General features: G+C 36.2%; 1 pseudogene; it reads right to left on the reverse strand.

Moving 5' to 3' along the window:
- Nucleotides 1-2,793: 2,793 nt before the first annotated feature.
- On the reverse strand, nt 2,794-4,382 carry LOC103680453 (annotated as a pseudogene).
- Between the last annotated feature and the right edge of the window lie 5,041 nt (nt 4,383-9,423).

Consider the following 9,423-nt stretch of genomic DNA (forward strand, 5'->3'; position numbering starts at 1 on the left):
CTCCATTTCAGAAATGCTCCCCTTCAAATTCATTCAGTTCTCTGGAGGCTCTCAGGCAAACCTCTTGATTTGAGGTTGCCAAGAGAGGAAGGTTGCTGAAGTAGGCTCTCAACCTACTTCTTAGCAGGTACAAATCTTTGGGGAGAAATGATAATGTGAATAAAGAGTTTAAAAGATTATTATCCCCTATTAACTCCAAATGTATCACTCTACAAAGGAAGAAATCTGAAATACAGACAATATACATGCAAGATTTTCAAGACAGAGTAAAAAATTAAAGATAATCTAATTGACCAATGACAGAGGAATAACAAATATAATTATGATATAGTCATATAATGCAGTACTATGTATTTAAAATTATTTTGTACTACAATATCTAATAATGTGAAAAATTTCTCAGAATGTAATATTCATCAAAAAGGCAGGATAAAAATACAGAGACCATTAAATCCCCATTTTGTAAATATATGTTTTTATTTAGGCATAGAAAAACACTAGAAATAAGTATATCAAGATATTACTACTAATTATCTCCATATGGTGATTTTATGGAGATGATTTCTATTTTATCACCTCTAATTAACAAATAAATTTTTCATTATTAGAAGAAATTTTTTTCTTTTATTAGAAAAAAATCTCCCCAAATAAATAATAAAACATAGAGGATTTCACAACAGAAGTAATGGAAAATACAATCTTCTTAGAACCAGAGATGTATTTCTCAGTACCCTTTTGATTGTAGATGACAGAACTACACCTTAAGCAAACTTAAGCAAGAGGGTTAATGTATTGGCTCATTCATTAGCTCAGCTGGAACAAACTAATTGGAGGGCAAGAATGAAGCAGAATGCTCAAGACAGCTGGAACCAAGAAAATGATTACTGCCAAGCTTCTATCTTTAAAACTTATAGCTTCTCCAACATATCTTTTTTCAGTATCCCAGACTTGGTTTTTGACAACAGGAAATATGATTGCCAGTGGTTTCTGCATATATAGCTCCAAAAGAGATTGTGCTTGTTTTCTCTCTATTCTCAAATCCAACATCCTGGGAAAAAGCTCAGATTTGGCCCATCTTGGTCAGAGGCTCATACCTGCACCCTTCAACTGTGGCTAAGAGATGTGCATTATGACTTGGTTCAGAAGCCCAACCTTTGACCAAACAGTAGGGGTCAAAGAAGTAAGACTTAATGTCACCTTCATAATCATACCACATGGTTACTGCAAGAGAAAACTACATTTACCAAGAGAAGAAGGTTGCTGATTTGAGCAAACAACAGACTAGATGTTCTTTAAAAATCATTATTTCTTCAGAGTAAAAAGAATGACCTTTAAAATTAGATGATACAGAAAATCTTTAGGCACTATGCAGTTAATGAATGTATACTGTAATAGATATAGACCTGAGAGAAAGGCAGAAAGACAAAAGATTGGGAGTAAGCCTTTTTTTTTTTTCTTTTTAATGAACACACACAAACAGTGAGGAATCTAGGAATCCCTGCTAGGCCTTTTGAACATATTTTAATTAATGAAAGAGAAAACCGAGTGGAATTTCCATTTTAAATACACCACTTCCAAACAAATTTTAGGGAGACTGAGCATAACTGGTAGCTACTAAATTGATAATATATGTATTGGTTTTCCAATAGTCAAGAGCCCCCAAGAGGGGGCTGAATGAATGAATGAATAATATAAGAGCAATGGAAATCAAAAGAAAAGGCACATAAATTATCAAGTGAGATGAACTATGAGGTAAATAAGGACCATTTATAAGACAATAGGAATACTGATAAACTGGTTAAGATGTATGGAGTGGTTCAGAGTCATTCACACTACATCTCTGAGAATGAGCCTTGGTTCCTCTGTGTTGAAATGGATAAGAATTGAAATTTCTAAATTGGTGTATGCAAATCCCTCATTATGATAGAAGAGAATATGGTCATATATAAAAAGCCTCCCAAACTAAAATTTAGCTTGTAATGACTCAAATCATGTAAATGCAATGGGAATAGTATTATGTCAGCAGAAGAAAAAGGAAGAACCTGGCTATTTACAAATGAAAATAAGAATGAATCTTAAAGAATAAAGGGGTTAGACAGCCTGAAACACAGTACCAACAAAAGTCAAAAGTTAAAACTTGTGAGACCAGCCAGCGCTGTCCAGATAGAAAAGTGGCCTGGTCTAAGGATCCTATTTTTCCACTTGTTATGGAAAGCATATCCTAGTGTGGAGATATAAGCATTAATCATCAAAATCTGATATGATTAAATATTTGAATAAATCCATCTAACTCCTCTTGCTCTGATTCCCTGCTCATGAATGTCCTTATCACCTAACTTCTCAGAAATTTCCCTATAATGAAATAGTAAGTTAGGCTTTCATGAAAGTTTAGACCACTTTACTAATTTTTTATAGCAAATTAACAAATTGACATCTTGATATACATATATTTCTATCCAGTATCAATTTATTTAGTGTCAATCAGCAAGTATTCCCTTGTATAACTCCCACTGAAGAGACTCAATTTTGAATTCTAGACCATAGTAAATTCATCAAGATAATGTCTCCTGAGAGACAGCATTTGGCCTTCTCTGGGAGATATTTTTTATCACACAACATGCTTCCTTCAACAATAGACAGCAACACAATTTCCCAATTAAGACTCTTAAATAACCATGTTATTTTCATCTCAGACACCTAAACAGTAGTAAGGTACTTGGAAACTGATACTGAAACTATAGAAATTTGATGTTATTTCAAGTCATTAAGAAAAGTCCATAATACTTTTGTCATTTATGAAATCCTTCTGTAAGTAATAAACTGACTGCATACTCTCCTCATTGCCACTTTCATTTCTTTGTTCCTGAATGTATAGATGACTGAATTAAAAAAGGGAATAAGAACTGCATCAAAAACAGCAAGAAATTTGTCGAAGCGTGATGTGGGGTGAGGCCAGATATAAACAAAGATGCAAGGACCAAAGCACAAAATCACCACCATGACATGAGTTGCTAAAGTGGAGAGGGCCTTGGATGAGCGTCTTGAGGAGTGTTTCCAAACAGTGGTCAGGATAGAACTGTGACAATCAATATGAAGAATGATCCCAGAGATATAAACCCACTGTTGGCTATGACCATGAATCTAGACTGTAGGTGTCTGTGCAGGCCAGTTTGATTAACCGAGGGAAGTCACAGAAAAAGCTGTCTAACACATTAGGGCCACAGAATGGCAATTTTATAACGAAAACCAATTGAATCACTGAGTGGGTCAAGCCAATTACCCATGTAGCTACCAGAAGCAAAATACACATTTTTCGGTTCATAATAGTCAAATAATGCAGAGGTTTACATATGGCAACATATCTGTCAAAGGCCATGGCAATGAGCAGCACCATCTCCACACCACCAATGCCATGGAGAAAGAAGATCTGAGTGATGCAGCCACCAAAGGAGATGACTTTACGTTTTCTGAAAAGGTCATAAATCATCTTCGGAGAAATGACAGAAGAAACTCCAAGGTCAATGAAGGTGAGGTTGGCCAACAGAAAGTACATGGGGGAATGTAAGTGAGGGTCAGAAGTCACAGTGAGCATGATGAGGGAGTTTCCCATCATGCTTGCCACATAAAATATGGAGCAGAACACAAAGAGGAGAAGTTGGATCTCCCAGGAGTTGGTGACTCCCAGGAACACCAACTCTGACACCACAGAGTGATTCACTCCATCCATTGATTTATCAGCTGGAATGTTTCCAGATTAAAAAAAAAATTAAAAAGAAACTAAAATAAGAATGTTAATAAAGTTCTACATTATAATGATTAATTATTCAAGGATATTCACACTGTGAAGACTATCTATCCCCTCAATTCGTTCACAGGGCCATTATTAAATAAGCATTTTACCTGGTGTCACCTAAAGCAGTTGAGTCACTTCCACATGCAACATCCCTAACACCATGGCTTCCAGGACAATTCATCTATAAACAAGAAAATGAAGCAAATATAAAAACACTGTAGATGTGCATAACAAGGATTAGGAAGGGCAAGGAAGGTGGTATAGTGCAACACAATGAGAAAAAGAAAGAGGAGGTAAAGATGGCATTTGCCAGAATTCACTGGTACTATTTTAATTGCTCCTGGAACAATTCTTCAGCCATTCAAGTTGTCTCATTTCTTACCCTTGCCTCATCTCAGGCACATAATATGTCTCTTATAATTATACCACTACCTACAATCATATTTACAATTCATACAATGCCCACAGAGTAGCAGTGAACAAAAGAGAACCAGGCATAGGGTATAAAGGTGACTCGAGAGTATGAAGGATCAAGGCAAGGGTAGACTAGATACTAATGGCACAGAGTATTTGCATGGGCACTCGGAAGGTAAAAGTAGAAGTACCTAGTAGGATGGTCAGCAGCCGGGACATGGCCAAGATGTACAAGGGGGAAGGGAGTGCTATGGGAAGTCAGGAAGTTAAGGAAGCCAATTTGATTTATTTGTCCAGATTCTTCACAATCTCTGAAGTTTGTGAACCTTGGCTATAGCTACTAGAGCCCGAAGCTTTTGGAATTTGCTGGGGATGAAGAAATGCAAACTTCATAGTTGCCATATAACCATTGATTTTCTCCTGTCCCTTCATCAACCTTAGCCCCTTTTATCCCTCTTATCTGATCTCTCTGCTTCAAACCTCTCAAGTGTCTGGGATCCAATGCCAAGTCTGATGGTTCCCTGACTTTAATTCTGGGTGACTACATGAATCTCTTTAGTTCTTATCCACTTTTTTGCAGGGAATACAATGTGACCACATGGAAAATATATTCTCTTGCCTGTAGGTCAAACAGTTCTGTGTCTCAAGCCCTCTTGCTCCCATAATACTTAGATATGCTGCTAAAAGATGAAGTGGTCTGAGAAAAGAGGTGGGTTACAGCATACACAGTAAAGAGCTGGTAAAATAAAGGTACATGAATGCACAAAAAGCCTCACACCTGGAACTGAAAGGAAAGGGCAAGAGAAACCCAGCAATAGAAAAAAAAAAAGGATCCCAAAGTTTTGTCTTTTAATATGTGTATTTATATATGCACATACACACACACCTCAGTTGTGCATGACGAGTGAAATCAGTCATAAAAATATTATCCCACAAATCTCGTAAGTGATTAGCTAGTCCAAATTAATCATTTACAAATGAGAAAACAGTAGTCCAGTGAGGAACAAGCAACTAGTTATAGACAGAGAATCTGGTTTTTCTAGTCCACGTATGGCTTCAGATACCACATGCTAGAAAAATCACAAAATAAGAAGAGATATGCCAAACCTAGATCTACTTGGTCCAAACTAGTTCCCAATAATTACATATGGTTATTAAATGAAATTAAAAATCTATTTCCTCGGTTGTACTGGCCAAGGAAATACTAGTATTGAAATACTAGTATTTCAAGTGCTCAATAGCCTCATCTAGCTACTGGTTATGGACAGGATAGTGCAATATGGAACATTTCCAATCACTACTCATCCCTTAAAGGTAAATCAAAATCCCATCTCCTCCACGAAAATTTTCCTAGTAACTCCACTTTATATGAATCTCTTCTCTTATTCCCAGAAGTCAAGAAACTTAAATTTTAATTGAAAAATAATAAATATCCACATAAAAATAAACCATAATATATAGTACCATAGGAGACATTCCAGATGTCTGCTGTTGGCCAGGAAGGACACACAAGAGTCCAGGAAATTCAGACACAACTTTACAAAGGATAAAGGTCTTGTGAGTTTTGCAAAAATAACTATAGGAGTTTAACAAGTTGAGAGGGGAGAGGAAAACATGCTGAAAAGAGATAATAACTGATTGCTTATCTAGAGCAAATCAGTTCTTACTAATCATAGTTCCTCAATGGTTTCAATTTTATAGATTTTCCCTCCCCAAATGTACTGTAAGTTTGAGAAGGAAAAGGAGCCTTTCTTCTGGCTCTTGTGTTTCCTAAAATACAATTAATAACACTTCTCTGAAGTAAAGGCACTTTCTCGGGTCCATAATTTTTCACAGTTCCTGTTTTTCTAGTCTACCATCTTTTTCTTTGAAGTCCAGCATGCACAAATGAAGTTTCCAAATTCAAACCTAAGCATTAACACATTTCCCAGTCACTCCCAAGAGAATGCCTGGTATTCTTGCTATAAACTTCCAGCTGGGGAGTAGGGAAGCCTCATCTCAGGACTTATAATGGTCCATGGTTTAACTTCATGAGGTTTTAGAAAAGAAGAAGCAGCATGTAAAAGGAAAAGAAAGGGTTGGGGGAGCAATAGTTCCAATAGCAGCCAGCATAGCAGGGAATTTATACAGTTTCTATTTCCCAGGCTTCATGATATAATTAGTAATCATCTTCCATGCCATTGTTAAAGTCACAAAGAAAATATAGATTTTTTTACACCATATTCTGAAAGTTTCTAAAATATTTAATGATAGAATCTCAGAGCTGGAAAACCATACATTATTTTTATGGCACATATTTACTAAGTACTTTCACATGTTTGATCCTTATAATTACCTATAGGATAGATATACCTGATAGAATTATTTTCATTTATGGATGCAAAATCTCAAATTCAGAGAAGCTAGTAACTTACCTAAAAACATAGTTACATAGTTTAAAACCAAAAACTAGACCCTCTGATTCCAAATCCAGTGCTGTTTTGACTACATCATGCAAATATGGATATCTGTTCATGATCTAAAACAATTATTCCTGTTATGAACTTTGAGCAAGAATGCAAAAAATGTACACCTTAAACTGACACAATGTTATACGTCAATTATATTTCAATAAATCTGGGGAAAAAAGGATTCCATTTTACTAGGAATATTCCATCCCATTCTCATAAACATTTAATACATAAATAAATTAACTTACCCAAGATTTTATAGCTACTAGTGGCAGAGCTAAGACTTAAACCTACATATTACTGCTACAAGTTGAGGGGAAGGGAGAAAGGTGTTTGCTGATCAGAAGGGAAAAAAAACAAAATCCACCAGAGTTTTGGTGCTAGTAAAAGACTCAGCAGGGGCGCCTGGGTAGCTCAGTCACTTAAGTGTCTGACTTTGGCTCAGGTCATGATCCCCCACTATCAGGCCTCCTGCTCAGTGGGGAGTCTGCTCATCCCTCTCCCTCTGCCCCCACTCCTCCTCCTACCCTTGCTCCTGCATGCGTGTGCTCTCTCAAATAAATAAAATCTTTAAAAAAATTCACCAAGTCAGGGGGCCATTTATTCATAAAAATCCACAGTAATTGACAGATGAGCAATTTCCCACTCTGGGACAAAAATTTAGGAGCCATCCAAAATTTGAAGTCATGAGAAAGAAAGATTTACTTAAAGGATAACATATAAGACAGAAGAAAGCTAGTGGAGGAAACATACATGGCCAAAAAAGAACAAATACATAGTATTTGTTGTCATCATTTTTGTGTTACTATAACTACTATTTTTACACATTATCTGCCTTTTAAAAGCCCTGTTTCAATGTATAAAAAGCAAGGAAAAAGGAATGTCACAGAAGTAAGTAACAGCTCACTTTCACATGCTAAAGAGTGACCAAAATTAGAAGACTAAATAAAAGGCATAGATTTAGAGCTGAGATATCACTGGTACCATTAAAGGAAGAAAACCAAACAGCAGAGAGAAAAATCAAGATTTTAGGGAAGTAACAGATGGTGTTAAAGTGGAGAAAGCAAAATCAGGAAATGACTATTTCAATCATATAGAGGAAAAGGTTTGGGGGTGAGTGGGAAAATAAGGCAATATGCTATGTGTAGAAAATTTGTAGAGTGTCAGAAATGTACCAATAGTTAAAAGATAATTTCCAAGCAACTGTGAGAATCTTGTTGAAGACAGGTTTCACAAACTTAGTCCAAAGCCAGATGGAACCTTTTTGTGACACCCTTCAGAAATGGTCAGGAACTTGATATTCAGCATTTTAGAGCAGCACATCTGTCTGGCACAGTAAGCAGAATGGAGCATCAAAAGAGACAGAGGTCCTTTGTTCATTTGTTTTGTTTCTTAAATTCCACATATGAGTGAAATCACATGGTATTTGTCTTTCTCTGACTTACTTGCTTACCATTATACTTTCTAGATCCATCCGTGTTGTTGCAAATGCAAGGTTTCATTCTTTTTGTGGCTGAATAATATTGCATTGTGTGTCTTAATCCATCCATGTATCGATAGCCACTTGAGCTGCTTCCATAATTTGGCTATCGTAAATTATGCTGCAATAAACATAGGGGTGCATATATCCTTTTGACTCTTAACAATAGAGAACAAACTGATGGTTATGAGAGCAGAGGTTGTTGGGGAATGAGTGAAATAGGTGAAGGGGATTAAGAGTACACTTACCATGATAAGCACTGAGTAATGTATAGAATTATTCAATCACTGTATTGTACACCTGAAACTAATGTAACACCATTAACTACCTGGGATTAAAATTAAAAACAATAAAAAAATAAAATATATTCCTCTAAAAAGAGAGAGAGAGAGAAAGAAAAACAAAGATCCTTGGAAGTCTGAGGTCACACTGAAATTGAGCAAATTACATACTGGGCAATGCAGAAAGTGAAGCCAAAAAGGAGCTGATATATGGAGATAACAAAATACAGATCAGAGATCTTAAAAGCAGGGACAGTAACTCTATCCTTTACTCTCTCTTCCATATCTTGTTTTCAAAACTGGATTCCCATTAAAAATCAACTTCACGACAACACTATGATTATAGTTAACACTGCTATATGATATACAAGAAAACTGTTGAGAGTTAATCCTTAGAGTTTCCATCACAAAGAATTTTTTTCTCTTTTCTTTTTATTTAATCTATAAGATGGTGGGTGTTAACTAAACTTATTGTGGTAATCATTTCATAATTTATGTAATCAATCCACCATACTGTACACCTTAAAGTTAAAATGATGTATGTCAATTATTTCTCAACAAAACTAGAAAAAAATCAACTTCACTTTCTTTCACGTGCCTTTCTCTATACAGTTGCCCCCACTCTTCTCTCCTGTACAATTTCTGCTCCTGCTCATTTTATTATTTCCTTCCTCTCTGGAAGCATAGGAATCTGTGAAGGAGATTTTTCTTTGGGTAGAAGACGGTTCACCAAGCCTTCAGTCCCTCTTCACTACATCACCTACCTAATCTATCAAAAAACCTCAGGTGGCAACATGATCAGGGAGTCAGAGAAGTTCCACCGACTGAATTTTCTCCTGTGCATAAGCATTGCCCATATCCTTCCACCCACCCTCCCCAGGACAAGGAGCTAAATAAAACTCTGCTGTTTTGAGAAAGACACCTAATTAAGCTAATGCAGAAGGTGGTGACCAAGTGAGGCATTAGAGTTCTGGGATTCTCAGACTGAGATCATCAGGCCAAGGG

The sequence above is a fragment of the Ursus maritimus genome, unplaced genomic scaffold (assembly GCF_017311325.1).
Source record: "Ursus maritimus isolate PB19 unplaced genomic scaffold, ASM1731132v1 scaffold_59, whole genome shotgun sequence".
NCBI lineage: Eukaryota > Metazoa > Chordata > Mammalia > Carnivora > Ursidae > Ursus > Ursus maritimus.